The 21,079-nt window shown below is 40.2% G+C and overlaps 1 long non-coding RNA gene across 1 annotated transcript; it reads left to right on the top strand.

Annotated features, from left to right (window-relative positions):
• Positions 1-6,335: 6,335 nt before the first annotated feature.
• Positions 6,336-12,400, top strand: LOC137775585 (uncharacterized). The gene is made up of 4 exons (XR_011076046.1): positions 6,336-6,557; positions 7,266-7,332; positions 7,441-7,588; positions 11,796-12,400. It is a non-coding gene; the product is annotated as an uncharacterized lncRNA (long non-coding RNA).
• Positions 12,401-21,079: the final 8,679 nt, after the last annotated feature.

Genomic DNA, 21,079 nt, shown 5'->3' with positions numbered 1-21,079 from the left:
ATTTCCTTCCACTGGCAGCTACCTCACCTCACATTCTTTTTTCTTCCCTAAAACAATCACCCTAAAAATCCACCCCCAACCCTTCTTCCATTATCTTGAAATATAGAGCGCTCTCCTCAATTTGCAAGTGGAATTCAGAAAGAAAAAAAAAAAAGCTTGTTAAACAGCTGAACAAGCTGAACAAGGACCATCTACTGCTCCTCCAGGGCATAAGCGTCTCAATACCACCCCCGCCCCGTAGGCTTCTCAATATATCCCCTCCCTCAAAAAGACGGTAGGGGTTTGAAAGAGTCTGCTGCCAAGAAAATAAGGTTTCCGCCATATAATTATATAGGTGAAGTGACTAGTTCACAATAAATGTTAATTCCTTCCTTCTTCCCACCCTCCTCACCATCTCTGCCCTAACACCACCAGTGCTAAGAGGAATTCACTCCCTCACAAAGTAATTCCACTCTGTTTTTCAACAGCTCTACTTTTTGGAAAAGTATTCCTTATGCTGACCCGAAATCTCCTTTCCTGTGACTTTTATATGAAGTTTGTCATCCCACTGGGACAATTAGAGCAAGCGTCATTCTTTTTCAAGATAGCGGCTTCTCTCTCCATAGTTTTCTCCCCAGTTCATTTACTGCTTTTTCCTGTAACAAACTTCTCAAATTCTGAACTATACTAGCTGCCCTCCTGGAACAGTTTCCAACTCCCTCCTCTTAAAAATTTACCCCAAACTAAATACAATCTCTAAATGTAGCCTTTGATGTAATGCAGATTGCCAAAGGACCATCTCTTCCCTTGATCTGGGCACACTCTGATTAATTATTCAATCAAAATATCACTCCATTTCCTCAGCTCCTTGGGCAGCCCTCTCAGGAGACTCTTTGAAATAGCACAGGGGTAGAAGAGGAGAGCTGATGACAACCAAGCTTTGTGCTTTAGTCACTAACTGTACTAAAGCAGGCCACCAACAGTTTCAGCAGTCAAAGATGGAAAGATTGTGACTCAGAGCAAAGGCATCAAGTAGCATTCAGTGAAGGAACAAAGGCCCCAAGTGACAGACTCCTTACTCGAAAAGCTTTGGATGAACCCAGAAAATAAACATTGCACACAACAACAGCTTGCCTGCTCCTGTCCCGTCTGTGATCCAACCCGGTGAACACCTGCCGTCTCTCAGGCACTGATGTGATCCCATTCTCGAGCAACTTAGAGCCTGATGATGGTAAACAAGTAACTGAACAAAGAAGTAGGCAGTTACAAAATTGGAATGAGGGCTACAAAGGGAAATAAGAGAGTGTAACTAGAAGCAGGATAAAAGGAAGGACCTACTTTAAGTGTGGAGGATCAGAAAAGGTGTCTCTGAGCGGGTATTTAAGTTGACACCTGCTAGAAGAGAAAGAGCTAGTCAGGTAAAGAATGGTTGGGGAGACGTCATAGCAGCAAAGGGCATGGTGGGTTAAAAAGTCCTGCGGGAGGAAATTTTGATGTGTTTGAAGGAGCTGAAAGGATGTCAGGGTGACTGGAGTTTAGTGAATGAGAAGGGGAGGGGCAGAAAACGGGATGAGGATGGAAAGATGGGCTGGGCCCAGGTCACACAAGCCCTGGAGAGCCACGGTAAGGAGTTGGGTTTTATGGAGTAAGTGCTATGAAAATTGTCTGAAGAACATTACGCAGAAGAGTTGGATGGTCTAATTAGGCTTTTAAAAGATAACCACAGCCGCTTTTGAAGGAGAAATTGGAGGGATGCAAGATAGGAAATTGGACACCAATTTGGAGGCTTTTGCAGTTCGGGTGAGACTGATGGTGGCTTGAATATCAATGGTAACAATGAAAATAGAAAAGATGAGCAGATTTGAAAAGCATTCTATGTGTCAGAATTTCAACTAAACTTTAACTCATCTGATCTAGGTATCTAGATATACCTAGATATACCTAGGAGTTCCTAACATGTGGTCCTGACACTGGGGTTAACACCCCAACAGCATTAACATCACCTCGGAACTCGTCATAAATTCATATCTTAAGCTCCACTCCAGACCTACTGAATCAGAAACTCTGGAGGAATCTAGTTCTAACAAGACCTCCAGGGTATTCTGATGCACACTGAATTCTGAGAGCCACCCACCGACCTATAGGAATTCATTAACTTTGGGCTCTCTGAATACAATAAAACATGTGTAGGGAATTACTGAGCACATATTATGGAAGTAAAATACATTTGCTATACAGTTAAAAAAACCTAGATTTCTATGACAGGCTGTGAATATTATAGTAGTATTAAATCAAATTCTAGTTCCTATATACTAGGAATTTGTATTAAATACTTGACTATTAATTAAGGTGAGGAGAATCCTCTTCTGGTCCTGCCAGGACACTTTTTTTTAATCCTTACAATCCTTGGTTGACAATCCTTAGTTGTCCCAACTAAGCTGCTACTCTTGTGCTTTCTGCGACATTTTGTGTTAGGATGGTTGCATCCTTGTATTCAGTCCTCAGTCTTTAATGATTTCTTATCAACTTCTTCAAATAGACAGTCTATATTTGGATTCCATGGAGATTCCTCCTTTCAATATACTCTGAGAAATGTCAGTTGCCTGCTTTATTAATCATGGGAATAAGATTTTTGGTTTGCTTTGGTGTTCTCTCTTATCCTGGGAAGAAAAAGAAGTTTGATTTATTCCATTGGGTAGGAAAATTCACTACCTGACCTGGGTATAAATTAAAAGTGGCTGTCCCCTATTATGCAGTGCCGTGGCACTTCCTTTGGCATACCATCAAACATCCACTGGTTTAAGGATGACACTAGTATACTGTTTCACAACATTGTTGGGTGGGTTAATTTGTAGTGATCAGCATAGATTATTAATAATTACATATTTATAGCTCGACCCAAAGAGTAGTAATTTGAGTTTCAAGTTTGGAGTTTGGGCTTGAAAAAGAAAAAGACACGGGGGTGGATTCTGGAAGCCAGGAGGCAGGGCAAAGTGATACAGCTTCCAGAGTGTGGAGACCCCTGGGGAGAAGCAAACATGAGCATTTCCTAGTAAGAAACGCAGGTCTAGAAAAGTGTCCAGAACATTAGTTGGTGCTGAAAAATTAATTATTCATTCATCCTTGCAAAGGAGTGAAATTATGATACATGCTACATGGATGAACTTTGAAAACATCATGCTAAGTGAAATAAGCCAATCATAAAAGGACAAGTGCTATATGATTCCACTTATATGAGGTCCTTAGAGTAGGCAAATTCATAGAGACAGAAAGTAGAATAGAGGTTTCCGGGGGCTGGGTGGAGAGAGGAATGGGGAGTTTTCATTTAATGGGTACTAAGTTTCTGTTCAGGATGATGAAAATATTCTGGAACTGAATAGTTGTGATGATTGCACAACATTGTGAGTATGCTTGAAGCTGCAGAAATGTACACTTAGAATGGCTAAAATGGTAATTTTTATGTTATGTATGTTTTACCACAATTAAAAAAAAAAAATTTAAGGGAATCCCTGGTGGTCCAGTGGTTCGGACACAGTGCCTTCACTGCCGTGGCCCAGGTTTGATCCCTGGTTAGGGAACTAAGATCCCACAAGCTGCACAGCCGAAAAAAAAAAGAAAAAACAATTAAATTAATTTTTTTTTTAATTCAGAGTTCAAAACAGTATTGAATAAATACTTGTTTACTGATACCTCCTCAGGGCTGTTATAAAGATGAAATACCATGACATAAAATGACTCATTATCATTACAATTATTGCATATTCTGAAATCATTATGTTTACCCTCTGCATTATCAGGAGACTTCAGAGTTGAAACACAAGAGATCTGTATTTAGAAAGCAGACTTTATTAACAATAGGATTATACAAATGTGACCACAAATATTACTCATTAGTCCTTGGAACCCCTAGACCACATTCCTTCATCTTTGGTCTACCAAACACATTTGGTGTCAGTGACTAAATGAGCATATTTCACAAATGTACTTCACATGTTCATCTTAATCCACCAAGGGAAGAAAAATTTTATTGTGGGATCCCTTCGTTGTTTTTTTTTTTACACTCAGCCTAACAAGTCAATAAAATGTAAAAGATAAGCAGTTTCTAATTTTAGTTCACACATTTTCTATAAACTACAGAAACCTAACAGAGAAGGATTTTTATGCATAATAAAAACCTGCATAGTTTTCTCAGAAGGGGATTTCATACCACAAGATCCTCACTGCTCTGGAAAGAAAATGCAATTCCTGATCTGTAACTACCGGTACACCCGCCTGTCCCTTCTTCCCTAATGAGATGAAATTATAAAGGGGAGAGCAATTTGCAAGGATCCTACTCTTATCTGATTTATGCTTCTACAATGTGTGTCAAATGCGTTCTGAATGCTTTTCGCTGAATGTATGAGAAGACATTTAGAAAAAGGTTTTGGAATGCTTCTAATCTTTTAAATCAACAATAAAGAAAAAATAAAGCAAAGGTCAAGATTTTGATACAGGGTTTCTCAAATACATCCCACAGTGAGTAAAATGCCATGAAATCATCTGTCAGAACCGACCTTCTTCTCGAGAGTACATTCCAAGAGCGTGAAGAGAGCTGGAGTGGCTATTGATGGTTTTCTTAGATTCCAATGCACCTTAATCATATTCACAAGACTGTACTTTTTCATCACTGCAGGAGCTGACAGAATTTTGTGACAATTCTGGGAAATGCTTTCAGATGGCCCCTTCTATGAATTATAAATGTGCCACAAAGCTCTGCGGTGAGTGGACTAGCCTTGTTCTCCAAAAATGCAGGGGCTGATTAGAAGGTGGGCTTCCTTTGTTTCCTTGCCTTGAAATTTAATATTCTTTGCAAAGAGTTAGAGAAAATAAATTTTGATACAGTAAATAGGTTCTGATTAGTTGTAAACAATTATTTCATCTCATAAAAAATTGTATTTATTTTACTCATTAGAGAAGATCACACAAATCTCACAGTTTTCTTCTGCAGGATGTGGTTAATGTGATAGCAAACAGATTTATGTGACTCCCTTTAGGTGATAATAAAAAATATACTTATATAAAAAATATATGTCAGAGAAAGACAAATAGAACATGTTTTCACCTATATGTGGAATCTAAAAAATAAAATAAATGAACAAATATAACAAAACAGAAACATACTCACAGATTCAGAGAACAATCTAGTGGTTACCAGTGGAGGGGGGAGAGGGGCAAGGTAGGAGGAAGGGGATTAAGAGATACAATCTTGAAGGTATAAAATAAATAAGTTACAAGAATGTAATGTACAGCACAGGAAAAACAGTCAATATCTTATAATAGCTTTGTATGGAGAGTAATCTATAAAACATCGAATTATTATGTTGTACACCTGAAACTAATATAATATTGTGTCAACTACACATCAATTAAAATAAATGTGTGTGTATATATATATATATAGCTATGTTCTATAAATTTGCCACAAACACTGAGTTAGTGAATACTGACCTAGGAGAAATATAGGGTCAGGTTCCTGTGAGCCTCTGCTCACATTTTTGTCAACTGAGCAATACATAACCTTGTGTTATGTGTGTTTCTGTTTAAAGAAGCCTCATGTAATATATATTGTTGATGCATTAACACTGGACTCACAGCCAATGGCACCATAAGTCATGCCCGAAGGAAGCTTATCTAACACACCTATTTTCTCCCTAAGACACGTCGTCGCCCTGTGGTGTGTCTTATGGAGACGCTTAGCCAGCACTTCAGCACTATGCTTCGGAACCATTTTAAACACCGAAATCGCCAACCAGTAAGCACACAAATGGAAACACATGTGCACTAAGCAGACCACAAACAGGACACTTGTTTACAATATGAAAGCTGAAACAGGAAGACAGAGGATCACCTCGTTTGACTTCAGCTGGGAACATCAAGCAACTCGAACTTTTCACTGTCATGGGCATGTCCATGAATGACTGCACAAGTGCCGCGGAGTATGGATTTGGGGGTTACAAATAAACTTTAGTGAGTGGGTGAATCCACAAGCAGGAAGCCCACAAATAATAAAGATCAACAGCGTCCGTATTCACCTGAGACACTGCTCAGTTTGGAGAAGATTTTTCACTTCAAATCAGTGGTCAGTTGTTAGGACACAGTGAGGAAAGCCCACCCAGTTTGTGTGAGATCCATGACAAAGGCAGTCTCCATTCTATTTCCAGAGTCTCCAGAGAGGCTGGCAATAAAAGTTATCTTACTCATCGCCCTTTGTTCTGTAGGTTCCCCAGGAGTGAACTTGATGCTACGGCAAGACCGGAAGCTATGTGACTTGCTGGGGCGAGCAGAGCCTGTCTGGACTGCCTGCAACTCGTGGTGGGGGCCGCTGCTGGGATCAAAGTGTTCAGCCATGTGCCAAGGCAGGCTGACACAGAGCCTGTGCTAGAAGAAGTATGTCTTGGTGCAGTGGGGTGCAGGGAATCATGCAGATAACCGCGCAGAGGGTCAAGTGGGAAGAGTAAGGAGAAGGTGAAATATAAGAGAATGAAGCAGGAGCTGAGAGGATTTACAGCAGGAAGGCAAGGCTTCAAGGAGCTTCCAGGGTAAGTGTCAGCATTTAGACCACAAACAGAGAGCTCTGGAATTTCCACTCTCTGAGGTGTTTGGTATGTGAGTCCCAGACTAGGGAAAGTGACTCAGAGAGAATCATGCAAAACTGGAGAGAAATTTTATTTAATAAGTATTAAGGTTTGCTTTTGCTTAATAGACCCTCAACTGTATGACTTCAAGAAATACAATCTGTATTTTGTCTCCGATGTAACAGTTTACAACAGACAATGATAAAAATCATAAACATCTCAAACTCATCTGTCCAGCCCGCAGCTTGCCAACCACTCTGCAGAGATATACATCTATTTTGTTCCTAACTATTACCAAAAGGGGAAACTTTTAACTATCCGTTGGTAGCTCATTTCTGTGGTTTTACCACAGTAAGTCCCTATCCCATGAATTTGCTTTTACTAATAATAGAACACTATTTTTATGACATACAGATGGCTATCCAAAGAACTCCCAGAAATTAATCAACTCTTAGTAAGTCACTTGAGAAAGGTCAATAAAGTAATTTTCTATCAAATGAGTACTTTCTCCACCAGAAATAGGGCTGCAAGATTCTCCTTCTCAACAAAGACAGTACAGAATGGAGGCAAAGTTTCTTTTTTGTTATTCTTCTAAAGGGTTCTCTAGACACTTCTTCCAAGACAGCTTTATTGTTTGATAATTATGTGTTTATATGTTTGGTTTTCCTCTAGATCCCAACCTCACTGAATGGAGGGACTATGCCTTGTTTATCTCAAGCACCCATCACACTGTTTGACAGTAAGTGCTCAAAAATGCTTTATGAAGGAATAAATACAATCATACGCCAGGTCTGCCTCCATCTACATGTGTTATCTTATCACCTACATTTTGTCTTCATTTAAATAGCAAACAGGTGAGGAAGGGGTGTAAATCCAATGATTTCATCCTGCTCTAAAGTTCTCTGAGGATCACGTGAGCATCAAAGTCTGTCTGAACCCTGATCAAGATGTCTGCTGAGCTTCCTTTCCAGGCCAGATGCACACAAAGTACCACCGTGAGTATTGGAGAACTGCCCACTAAATCTACTTTGGTAATCTGTCCTAGATTGGAACCTTCTTCCTTTGAGGATAACATCCTAGAGATGATTCCACTGCCCAAGGAGACTCTGAAATAAAAAGCAGAGACCTTCCCCAAATCCCACTTTATGATTCGAGTACGACAGCTCAGGGTAGCTACTGATCTTTCTGTTCCCTCTTTTCCCTGGAAGTGATTTTATAGACTTTTCCGTATCCTAAGGGCAACTCAGAGCCAAAGAAACATTCACTATAGCACTACTTGAAGTATGGGAAGAGTACTTGATGTGGAGTTTTAAGCCTAGGGTCCAAAGCCAAGTTCCATCTCTTTGGACAAGTCATTGGTTAAACTTTGAACTTCAGTCTCCTCATCTGTAAAGTGGAAACTATAACTGTCTTGTTGTCAGGTACAAATAGAATAATGGATGTGAAAAGATTTGATGAACTAAAAAGTTATGCATGTGTAACTTAGTTCTATTAACTTAGCTCTAGCCACACAGGCTTTCTATCCGTTCTATAAATGTGTCAAGCTCATTCCTGCCCCAGGCCCTTTTCACTTGCTGCTCTTGCTACCTAGAATGCTATTTACTAGTTCTCTTCATGGTTAATTCCTACTTCAGTCATGTCTCTACTCAAATGTTACCTCCTCAGAGATAACCTCCCTGACCATTCTCACTAAAATAGCACTTCCTGGTCTTTTTATCATTTTAACCTGTTTTATTTTTTCTTGATGGCACTTATTGACCATATTATGTTTGTTTGTTTATTGTCTCTCTCTCTCATTGAAACACAAGTTCTTTGAGGGCAGGGACTTTGTCCTCTGCTGTATCCCTAAAAGCTATAATGGCCCACACATAGTAGGTGCCCATTAAATATTTGTAGAATGAGTGAATGGATGTGCAAATATAAGCACAGGAATAAAAAAAGCTCTGATGATGAGATGCAGTTAAAAGCCAGAGAAGTAAAAAAGATGAACAGGAAAGTATTTGATCTGAAATGAACCCTAAAGCAGAATTTTAGAATTTTGTAAAGGAAGTTCTATGAATTTTTCCAAAAGCATAAATTAACAACATCTCAAATTTATAGATAGACTGTAAATTATTTGAGGACAAAGAACTTACTTTTATCTCTTTGTTCACCCCCTCTCCCACTGCCAAGCAGAATACCTAGTAAAACTAGATAAAATGTTAGTTTACTTGTTTACAGAGACATCAATACAATGCTTCTGACAACCTACTAGGGTATTGATCTAGTACTAATTCAAAGGAAAGATAATGGCTCTGAGACAAATTATAGACATTCTTTATGTCGCAATTATATTTCTTGGTGATGTGTTGCCTAAATAAACCCAGTGCTTGTAAAAAAAAAAAAAATCTGCTAAAAATCACATTCTGGGGTAGAGAGGAGTGCTCAAGAATAGAAATTTATGGTGGGAAAATGTCTGTCCCTCCATGGATTTATTTATTTCTTTCTCTCTTCTAGCTGTCACAACTTTTCAAGCTCAGTAAAGATGGTGATCAATTAGGGGAGGGGAGAAGGCAGGAGGGAAGATTAGAGGAGGAGAGAAGAGAACAGAATGTAAGGGGATGGAATCCACATAAAGCAGATGAATATGGCAGGAAATCTATGAGCCAGGAAGATCTGTGTTGAATGTGTACCTTGTCAATGACTTATTGTAATGAAAGCCAACTGCACAAAGGATCTTGCAAGCTGTAGACAAAATTCATGGGGGAGTTATTTTAGCATGTGTATACAAATTCTTTATTTAAAGTATTAATTATTTTTAATCAATTCATTCTGCATGTATGTTTAAATACTGGCTGTGAACATATTACCAAACCACAGAGGTTTTATTTTAATTTATATTAATAATATTTGTATTATATTTGGGAGAATGACTAGGACTATTGTTCAGTTACTCCAATTTGTCAATATTTAGACAGCCAAATCTATCAATTCATTTAAACAATATTTAATGAGCACCTACTACATTTTGAGAAGTCAGGGCAGGGGACTCAGAATACATAACTTGTTTTCTTTACCCACAAAGAACTTACACTGACGGGAAAAGAAAGCAGTTAGCAAATAACTGTGTCTAACAAATAACTGTCTGTACTGAGATCAGATTTGAGTTTTACAGCTACAAGTTTGTGTTTTATAGCTATGTGCAAAAAAGGCCTGAGGAGGTACCAATGGATACTCATAGACAATTTCAAAGAGGAGATACCATTGGTGCCTTGGAGGGCGTTCACCAGAAGGACAAAAAGGGAAAGGACATTCCAGGTAGAGGAGAAACCAAGAGCAGAGGTAGAAGTTGAAGTAATGAGTACAGGTAAGAGTAAAAAGGCAGAAAGGGCAAAGTGATAGTAAAAGAGCAGAGTGAGAAAAAAAAAAAAAAGAGAGAGAGAGAGATCTGGTTTCAGAACTCCTAGAAACACCAAGACCTAAGGCTTGGGTCAAGTGAAAGGAGCCACAGCACACAGCTACTCCAAATTTTGCATCCCCTCTTGCAGTTGCACTGGTGCTTGTGATTGGTCAGTGGAATATGGGAGGAAGTGGTGTGTGCCAATGTAGACTTGATGCATGAAATCACCTTACTCAACCTTCTTTCCTTGTCTTTCGGCTGGATGCCAATGCCCAAGGCTTCCTGAAGCCAGGCTGAAGATATATATGAGAGCCTCCATCAGCTTGAGTCCCCAGATGACTCTTTGAAACAGAGTCCCTCACCCCCGACTACCTTTCCTATGACCACCACCTCCATTAGACTAAAACATAATCAAAAAATAAATTTATTATGTTAAACCACTGAGATTTATCACAAAACTTAGCCTAGCAAGATGACTTCAAAAAATTTTATTTCAAGTTACAATATAATACTAATAAGTAGGGATTTACATAACCACTTAAAGAGCTAGGGTACCAAGGTGAAAGAAAAACCACAGCTGGACTTCAGGAAGTTCGGGTAGATGGGAAATATAGGGAAGTTCCTGCTGCTAATCTCCCCTGACTGCAGTACCAAAGCAGGTGATTTGCAGGAGCTCCCCTGGAAGCTGCTGTAAATCTCATGTCTGCTGACTGCTGAAAGGTATGCCTGCAGCTGCCACCAGAGATAAATGGCTTTTCCCTTCTCCTATCTTCCAAATCTTGTGCAGTGCTTCTTTTTGGCAGAATCTAACCCGGAACCCTGCTGGAAGTAGAATTCTAAAAGGTCTAATTTAGTTGCTTCTACCCTGAGATGCAGAAGAGAGTTTGGAAGAGGAAGGAAGGAAGGAAGGAAGGAAGGAAGGAAGGAAGGAAGGGAGGAAGGAAGGAAGGGAGGAAGGAAGGGACGGAGGGAAAGTCTTGAGTGGTTGATGTATAGTGAGTGTTAGAATTTGACAATGCTGAAGGCAGAGAACTTCTCTTTAGCAGGCTCTTTTAAGTTTCTTCATAAAAGCATAAGAGATTAAGGGAAAGGTGGGGAGATGTGCAAAATTGAACAATATGTTTCTGAAGCCACATTTCTAAGAAAAAATTCCTGCAGTGCAGGAAAGAAGGAAAACTAGCAGCCACATAGCTGCTAGGCCACCAAGGCCTGCAATACCCTTATCTTGGAAAGCCCTCCCTCTTTCCTGCCCATTACCACCTGCAGGGCATCACTGTATAGATTTCCCCCTCCTCCAGGAAGACTTTGGGGATTAAATCTAGAGATTTCTGAACAGTCCTTGACTCTGCCTCCTTCCACTCTTTCTCATCTTCCCCTTGTTAGTAGGATGTTTTGCATGGATGTGTTGTAGCCAGCACTGTGCCTCTCTTCCAGGAGGTTTTCCTTCCACATTTCCTTATAAGATAGTTCTAAACAAAAGAAGTGCTCAATTAATGTTAGCTAGAACTGTGCCTTCACATAAAAGGCACTCAGTAAAGGTTTTCTGAATGAAGAATGAACAAGCATGAATGAAATGCACCTCACCAAATCCTAACTAAATGTCTCACTTAGGGCTTGGAATAGTTTGGGCACTAAGAGTAATAGAGCTGGATGGGTATTCATCATTTGTCAATTCCAGTTGACCATTCATTATCACTTTTGTTGGTGATAATAACTTTAGTTAGATCAAGAGCATTAATTTTTTGTTTTGCTTTTTAAAAATTGCATAAGCTTGCTTCAGACATGTTTTATCCGAATCTATTCCATCATATTTACATTTTTAGGGTTTGTGATACAATAAAATCAACAACAGCTTTGCAAATAAAAATTGCATGGCAGAGCTTCAAGATGGCGGAAGAGTAAGATGTGGAGATCACCTTCCTCCTCACAAATACATTAGAAATACATCTACATGTGGAACAACTCCTACAGAACACCTACTGAACGCTGGCAGAAGACGTCAGACCTCCCAAAAGGCAAGAAACTGCCCACGTACCTGGGTAGGGCAAAAGAAAAAAGAAAAAACAGAGACAAAAGAATAGGGACGGGACCTGCACCTCTGGGAGGGAGCTGTGAAGGAGGAAAAGTTTCCACACACTAGGAAGCCCCTTCGCGGGCAGAGACTGTGGGTGGCAGAGGGGGGAAGCTTCGGAGCCACGGAGGACAGCGCAGCAACAGGGGTGCGGAGGGCAAAGCGGAGAGATTCCCGCACAGAGGATCGGTGCCGACCAGCACTCACCAGCCCGAGAGGATTGTCTGCTCACCCGCCGGGGCGGGCGGGGCTGGGAGCTGAGGCTCGGGCTTTGGTCGGATCGCAGGGAGAGGACTGGGGTTGGCGGCGTGAACACAGCCTGAAGGGGTTAGTGCGCCACAGCTAGCCGGGAGGGAGTCCGGGAAAAAGTCTGCAGCTGCCGAAGAGGCAAGAGACTTTTTCTTGCCTCTTTGTTTCCTGGTGCGCGAGGAGAGGGGATTCAGAGCGACGCTTAAAGGAGCTCCAGAGACGGGCGTGAGCCGCGGCTATCAGCGCGGACCCCAGAGACGGGCGTGAGACGCTAAGGCGGCTGCTGCTGCCGCCACCAAGAAGCCTGTGTGCAAGCACAGGTCACTCTCCATACCGCCCCTCCCAGGAGCCTGTGCAGCCCGCCTCTGCCAGGGTCCCACGATCCAGGGACAACTTCCCCGGGAGAACGCACGGCGCGCCTCAGGCTGGTGCAACGTCACGCCAGCCTCTGCCGCCGCAGGCTCGCCCCGCGTCCGTACCCCTCCCTCCCCCCCGGCCTGAGTGAGCCAGAGCCCCCGAAGCAGCTGCTCCTTTAACCCCATCCTGTCTGAGCGGGAACAGACGCCCTCAGGCGACCTACACGCAGAGGCGGGTCCAAATCCAAAGCTGAACCCCGGGAGCTGTGCGAACAAAGAAGAGAAAGGGAAATCTCTCCCAGAAGCCTCAGGAGCAGCAGATTAAAGCTCCACAATCAACTTGATGTACCCTGCATCTGTGGAATACCTGAATAGACAACGAATCATCCCAAATTGAGGAGGTGGACTTTGGGAGCAACGATATATATATTTTTTTCCCTTTTTCTCTTTTTGTGAGTGTGTATGTGTATGCTTCTGTCTGTGATTTTGTCTGTATAGCTTTGCTTTTACCATTTGTCCTGGGGTTCTGTCTGTCCATTTTTTGTTTCTTTGTTTGTTTACTATAGTTTTTAGAGCTTGTTATCATTGATGGATTTGTTTTTTGGTTTGGTCGCTCTCTTCTTTCTTTCTTTTTTTTTTTATTACTTTAAAAAAATTTGTTTAATAATTATTTTTTATTTTAATAACTTTATTTTATTTTATCTTCTTCTTTCTTTCTTTCTTTTTTTTCTCCCTTTTATTCTGAGCCGTGTGGATGACAGGCTCTTGGTGCTCCAGCCAGGCATCAGGGCTGTGCCTCTGAGGTGGGAGAGCCAAGTTCAAGACATTGGTCCACAAGAGACTGCCAACCTCCACGTAATATCAAACGGCAAAAATCTCCCAGAGATCTCCATCTCAATGCCAAGACCCAGCTCAACTCAACGACCAGCAAGCTCCAGTGCTGGACACCCTATGCCAAACAACTAGCAACACAGGAACACAACCCTACCCATTAGCAGAGAGGCTGCCTAAAATCATAATAAGGCCACAGACACCCCAAAACACACCACCAGATGTGGACCTCCTGACCAGAAAGACAAGATCCAGCCTCATCCACCAGAACACAGGCACTAGTCCCCTCCACCAGGAAGCCTACACAACCCACTGAACCAACCTTAGCCACTGGGGACAGACACCAAAAACAATGGGAACTATGAACCAGAAGCCTGTGAAAAGGAGACCCCAAACACAGTAAATTAAGCAAAATGAGAAGACAGAGAAACACATAGCAGATGAAGGAGCAAGGTAAAAACCCACCAGACCTAACAAATGAAGAGGAAATAGGCAGTCTACCTGAAAAAGAATTCAGAATAATGATAGTAAAGATGATCCAAAATCTTGGAAATAGAATGGAGAAAATAACAAGAAATGTTTAACAAGGACCTAGAAGAACTAAAGAGCAAACAAACAGTGATGAACAACACAATAAATGAAATTTAAAATCCTCTAGAAGGGATCAATAGCAGAATAACTGAGCAGAAGAACGGATAAGTGACCTGGAAGATAAAATAGTGGAAATAACTACTGCAGAGCAGAATAAAGAAAAAAAAAAAGAAAAGAATTGAGGACAGTCTCAGAGACCTCTGGGACAACATTAAATGCACCAACATTCGAATTATAGGGGTCCCAAAGAAGAAGAGAAAAAGAAAGGGACTGAGAAAATATGTGAAGAGATTATAGTTGAAAACTTCCCTAATATGCGAAAGGAAATAGTAAATCAAGTCCAGGAAGGCAGAGAGTCCCATACAGGATAAATCCAAGGAGAAACACGCCAAGACACATAGTAATCAAACTATCAAAAATTAAATACAAAGAAAAAATATTAAAAGCAGCAAGGGAAAAACAAAAAATAGCATACAAGGGAATCCCCATAAGGTTAACAGCTGATCTTTCAGCAGAAACTCTGCAAGCCAGAAGGGAGTGGCAGGACATATTTAAAGTGATAAAAGGGAAAAACCTACAACCAAGATTACTCTAACCAGCAAGGATCTCATTCAGATTTGACAGAGAAATTAAAAACTTTACAAAAAAAAAAAAAAAAAAAAACTTTACAGACAAGTAAAAGCTAAGAGAATTCAGCACCACCAAACCAGCTTTAAAACAAATGCTAAAGGAACTTCTCTAGGCAGGAAACACAAGAGAAGGAAAAGACCTACAATAACAAACCCCAAACATTTAAGAAACTGGTAATAGGAACATATATATCGATAATTACCTTAAATGTAAATGGATTAAATGCTCCAACCAAAAGACATAGACTGGCTGAATGGATACAAAAACAAGACCCACACATATGCTGTCTACAAGAGACCCACTTCGGACCTAGGGACACATACAGATTGAAAGTGAAGGGATGGAAAAGATATTCCATGCAAATGGAAATCAAAAGAAAGCTGGAGTAACAATTTTCATATTAGACAAAATAGACTTTAAAATAGAGAGTATTACAAGAGACAAAGAAGGACACTACATAATGATCAAGGGATCAATCCAAGAAGAAGATATAACAATTGTAAATATTTATGCCCCCAACATATGAGCACCTCAATACATAAGGCAAATACTAACAGCCAAAAAAGGGGAAATCGACAGTAACACAATCATAGTAGGGGACTTTAACACCCCACTTTCACAAATGGACAGATCATCCAAAATGACAATAAATAAGAAAACACAAACTGTAAATGACACATTAAACAAGATGGACTTAATTGATATTTATAGGACATTGCATCCAAAAACAACAGAATACACTTTCTTCTCAAGTGCTCATGGAACATTCTCCAGGATAGATCATATCTTGGGTCACAAATCAAGCCTTGGTAAATTTAAGAAAATTGAAATCATATAAAGTATCTTTTCCAACAACAATGCTATGAGACTAGATATAAATTACAGGAAAACATCTGTAAAAAATACAAACACATGGAGACTAAACAATACACTACTTAATAACCAAGAGATCACTGAAGAAGTCAAAAAATTCCTAGAAACAAATGACAATTAAAACATGATGACCCAAAACCTATGGGTTGCAGCAAAAGCAGTTCTAAGTGGAAGTTTATAGCAATACAATCCTACCTCAAGAAACAAGAAGCATCTCAAATAAACAATCTAACCTTACACCTAAAGGAATTAGAGAAAGAAGAACAAAAAAACCCCAAAGTTAGCAGAAGGAAAGAAATCATAAAGATCAGATCAGAAATAAATGAAAAAGAAATGAAGGAAACTATAGCAAAGATCAATACAACTAAAAGCTGGTTCTTTGAGAAGATAAAAAAAATTGATAAACCATTAGCTAGACTCATCAAGAAAAAAAGGGAGAAGACTCAAATCAACAGAATTAGAAATGAAAATGGAGAAATAACAACCGACACTGCAGAAATACAAAGGATCATGAGAGATTACTACAAGCAACTATATGCCAATAAAATAGACAACGTGGAAGAAATGGACAAATTCTTAGAAATGCACAACCTTCCGAGACTGAAGCAGGAAGAAATAGAAAATATGGACAGACCAATCACAAGCACTGAAATTGAAACTGTGATTAAAACTCTTCCAACAAACAAAAGCCCAGGACCAGATGGCTTCACAGGCGAATTCTATCAAACATTTAGAGAACAGCTAATACCTATCCTTCTCAAACTCTTCCAAAATATAGCAGAGGGAGAAACACTCCCAAACTCATTCTATGAGGCCACCATCACCCTGATACCAAAACCAGACAAAGATGTCACAAAAAAAGAAAACTACAGGCCAATCTCTCTGATGAACATAGATGCAAAAATCCTCAACAAAATACTAGCAAACAGAATCCAACAGCACATCAAAAGGATCATACACCACGATCAAGTGGGGTTTATCCCAGGAATACAAGGATTCTTCAATATACGCAAATCAATCCATGTGATACACCATATTAACAAACTGAAGGAGAATAACCATATGATCATCTCAATAGACGCAGGAAAAGCTTTTGACAAAATTCAACACCCATTTATGATAAAAACCCTCCAGAAAGTAGGCATAGAGGGAACTTACCTCAACATAATAAATGCCATATATGACAAGCCCACAGCCAACATCATCCTCAGTGGTGAAAAATTGAAACCATTTCCACTAAGATCAGGAACAAGACAAGGTTGCCCACTCTCACCACTATTATTCAACATAGTTTTGGAAGTTTTAGCCACAGCAAATCAGAGAAGAAAAAGAAATAAAAGGAATCCAAATCAGAAAAGAAGTAAAGCTGTCACTGTTTGCAGATGACATGATATTATACATAGAGAATCCTAAAGATGCTACCAGAAAACTACTAGAGCTAATTAATGAATTTGGTAAAGTAGCAGGATACAAAATTAATGCACAGAAATCTCTAGCATTCCTATAGACTAATGATGAAAAATCTGAAAGTGAAATTAAGAAAACACTCCCATTTACCATTGCAACAAAAAGAATAAAATATCTAGGAATAAACCTACCTACCTAAGGAGACAAAAGACCTATATGCAGAAAACTATAAGACACTGATGAAAGAAATTAAAATGATACAAATAGATGGAGAGATATACCATGTTCTTGGATTGGAAGAATCAACATTGTGAAAATGACTATACTACTCAAAGCAATCTACAGATTCAATGCAAGCCCTATCAAAATACCACTGGCATTTTTCACAGAACTAGAACAAAAAAATCTCACAACTTGTATGGAAACACAAAAGACCCAGAATAGCCAAAGCAGTCTTGAGAAAGAAAAACTGAGCTGGAGGAATCAGGCTCCCGGACTTCAGACTATACTACAAAGCTACAGTAATCAAGACAGTATGGTACTGGCATAAAAACAGAAATATAGATCAATGGAACAGGATAGAAAGCCCAGAGATAAACCCACACACATACGGTCACCTTATCTTTGATAATGGAGGCAAGAATATACAGTGGAGAAAAGACAGCCTCTTCAATTAGTGGTGCTGGGAAAACTGGACAGGTACATGTAAAAGTATGAAATTAGAACACTCCCTAACACCATGCACAAAAATGAACTCAAAATGGATGAAAGACCTAAATGTAAGGCCAGACACCATTAAACTCTTAGAGGAAAACATAGGCAGAACACTCTATGATATCAATCACAGCAAGATCCTTTTTGACCCACCTCCTAGAGAAATGGAAATAAAAACAAAAATGAACAAATGAGACCTAATGAAACTTAAAAGCTTTTGCACAGTAAAGGAAACCATAAACAAGACGAAAAGGCAACCCTCAGAATGGGAGAAAATATTTGCAAATGAAGCAACTGACAAAGGATTAATCTCCAAAATTTACAAGCAGCTCGTGCAGCTCAATATCAAAAACACAAACAACCCAATCCAAAAATGGGCAGAAGACCTAAATAGACATTTCTCCAAACAAGATATACAGATTGCCAACAAATACATGAAAGAATGCTCAACATCATTAATCATTAGAGAAATGTAAATCGAAACTAAATTGAAATATCATCTCACACTGGTCAGAATGGCCATCATCAAAAAATCTACAAACAATAAATGCTGTAGAGGGTGTGGAGAAAAGGGGGCCCTCTTGCACTGTTGGTGGGAATGTAAATTGATACAGCCACTATGGAGAACAGTATGGAGGTTCCTTAAAAAACTAAAAATAGAACTACCATACGACCCAGCAATCCCACTGCTGGGCATATACCCTGAGAAAACCATAATTCAAAAAGAGTCATGTACCACAATGTTCATTGCAGCTCTATTTACAATAGCCAGGACATGGAAGCAACCTAAGTGTCCATCAGCAGATGAATGGATAAGGAAGATGTGGCACATATACACAATGGAATATTACTCAGCCATAAAAACAAATGAAATTGAGTCATTTGTAGTGAGGTGGATGGACCTAGAGTCTGTCATACAGAGTGAAGTAAGTCAGTAAGAGAAAAACAAATACCATATGCTAACACATATATATGGACTCTAAATTTTAAAAAAAAAATGCCCATGTAGAACCTAGGGGCAAGACGGGAATAAAGACCCAGACCTACGAGAGAATGGACTTGAGGATATGGGGAGGGGAAAGGGTAAGCTGGGACAAAGTGAGAGAGTGGCATGGACATATATACACTACCAAATGTAAAATAGATAGCTAGTGGGAAGCAGCCGCATAGCACAAGGAGATCAGCTCGGTGCTTTTTGACCACTTAGAGGGGTGGGATAGGGAGGGTGGGAGGGAGGGAGACGCAAGAGGGAAAAGATATGGGGATATATGTATATGTATAACTGATTCACTTTGTTATAAAGCAGAAATTAACACACCATTTTAAAGCAATTATACTCCAATAAAGATGTTTTAAAAAAATAATTGCATGGCAATTTCAAAAGAAAGAAGGTACAATAGACTGAATGTCGGGAAACAGTCTCCCAGCAGGTGTTCCTCCACCACCAGCAGTATCAACTGCAGCAGTAGAACAACAATAATAATAATCAGTAACACTTATCGAATGCTTATGTGCCAAGGCCTAAGCCAAGTGCCTTACATCTCATTTGGTCCTCATAAAAATCTCCATGAGGGCTTCCCTGGTGGCACAGTGGTTGAGAATCTGCCTGCCAATGCAGGGAACACGGGTTCGAGCCCTGGTCTGGGAAGATCCCACATGCCGCGGAGCGGCTGGGCCCGTGAGCCACAATTGCTGAGCCTGCGCGTCTGGAGCCTGTGCTTCGCAACAAGAAAGGCCACGATAGTGAGAGGCCCGCGCACCGCGATGAAGAGTGGCCCCCGCTTGCCACAACTAGAGAAAGCCCTCGCACAGAAACGAAGACCCAACACAGCCATAAATAAATAAATAAATAAATAAAAAGAAAGGCAAGTAACTTTAAAAAAAAAAAAAATCTCCATGAAATAGGCTAAAATACCCACATCCAAATCACATAAACTTTGTGAGCTTCAGATTTTTCATCTGCAAAGTCATCGTGTTGAAGCAAGGAATAACAGTTTACTGCTGATTACAACACACACTTCTAAGGTGCTTTCTTAAGTATCACTTAGTTTGCCATTCAAGTTACCCACACGTTATTGAATTTCTTGGGAATAGCCCTGCATTCACTAGAGACTATCCTGGTGGGCAACTGCACATATTGTAACATCCGAACATACAAAAATCAATTTCCAAAATGACTGCAGTGCTATGTAGTTTCACTGAAGTTCTCTGGAGGAGGCCGATGGAGGTGGTTATATCAGACAGTCTCCAGAGCACGCTGGCTTCCTTGCCCAAAGCCCTTGTTCCCCAGACACACTTCCTCACCTCTTACACTGACAACCCTGCCCTTGTGACTTCAACAAAGCAAAACAGAAAAAGCAAGTCTGAAAACATCAAACAAACAAAGAAAAATCCTGATGGTTGGTCAAAACAATAAGCACTTACTGCCTCTCCGCCATGCTCCTGAGGAGCCTTGATTCATCCTACCGAAGGCTCACCAACTCAATGAGGTAAGCAGGGCAGGTACTATGAGACATATGGCTCATCAGCTGCAAATCCAAGCCTCCAATCCTTATCTCCTGACCCCAGGCACAGAGTTATTTTTACTATACCACAAAATGCCCTCTAAGGACTCTTCCAGCTCTGAAATAGTATGATTCTTGGAAATGTAGAAATAAACACAATGCAACAGTACAAACAAGGAACAGCATGTGTAATGGTCTTCTGTTTTCGAGAACTTCCAAACTCAACTTTCCCATCCTTGCTTTACAGAGAATGTGGATTGAATTTGGAGTTACTGCACGGGGCAGTCCTTCAGCCAGCAATGGTCATGGTTCAAAATGCGTGGGATCGCTTTCAGGAATTTATATCCCTGTCTCCTAGGCAAAATCTAAGAAAAACAAAGTAGAAGGAATTAACACTGAGTGTCCAGAATGGACCAGGCACTCTACTTGACACACTATCCTCACAACAACCTTTCAAAGTAGACATTGTTCCCATTTTATTTATGAGGACACCAAGACACCAAGAATCTAAAGTACTAGTTGAAGTTCACACGGCTTGTAAGTGGAAAAGCTAGATTGCGAATACGGATATATTTGTTACCAAAGTCCTAGAACAACCTCTCCATTGCACAACCCAGTATGCCAAAACCTGACACATTTAATTACCCTTCTAGGCACACATATTCTGTATTCCTTGTTCCCTCTCTGCTGGGGAGGTGAGAGTTCAAGGCAGATCTGCACCTTGCTGAGTACAAGTTGATAGCCATGCTTAGGAAGGTCCATCTAGAATCAGATATCTCAGCTTGAAACTTTTCCTGTTTAGGGTTCCTAGAAAAGGAACAGCTGAACTTCTGCCCGTCTTTTATGATAAGACTAGGAATTACAGTTATAGACAAGATGGT

This window comes from Eschrichtius robustus, chromosome 13 (assembly GCF_028021215.1).
Source record: "Eschrichtius robustus isolate mEscRob2 chromosome 13, mEscRob2.pri, whole genome shotgun sequence".
In the NCBI taxonomy this organism is placed as follows: Eukaryota; Metazoa; Chordata; class Mammalia; order Artiodactyla; family Eschrichtiidae; genus Eschrichtius; species Eschrichtius robustus.
The sequence above is the reverse complement of the archived record's forward strand: the minus strand, read 5'-3'. Positions and strand labels throughout refer to the sequence as shown.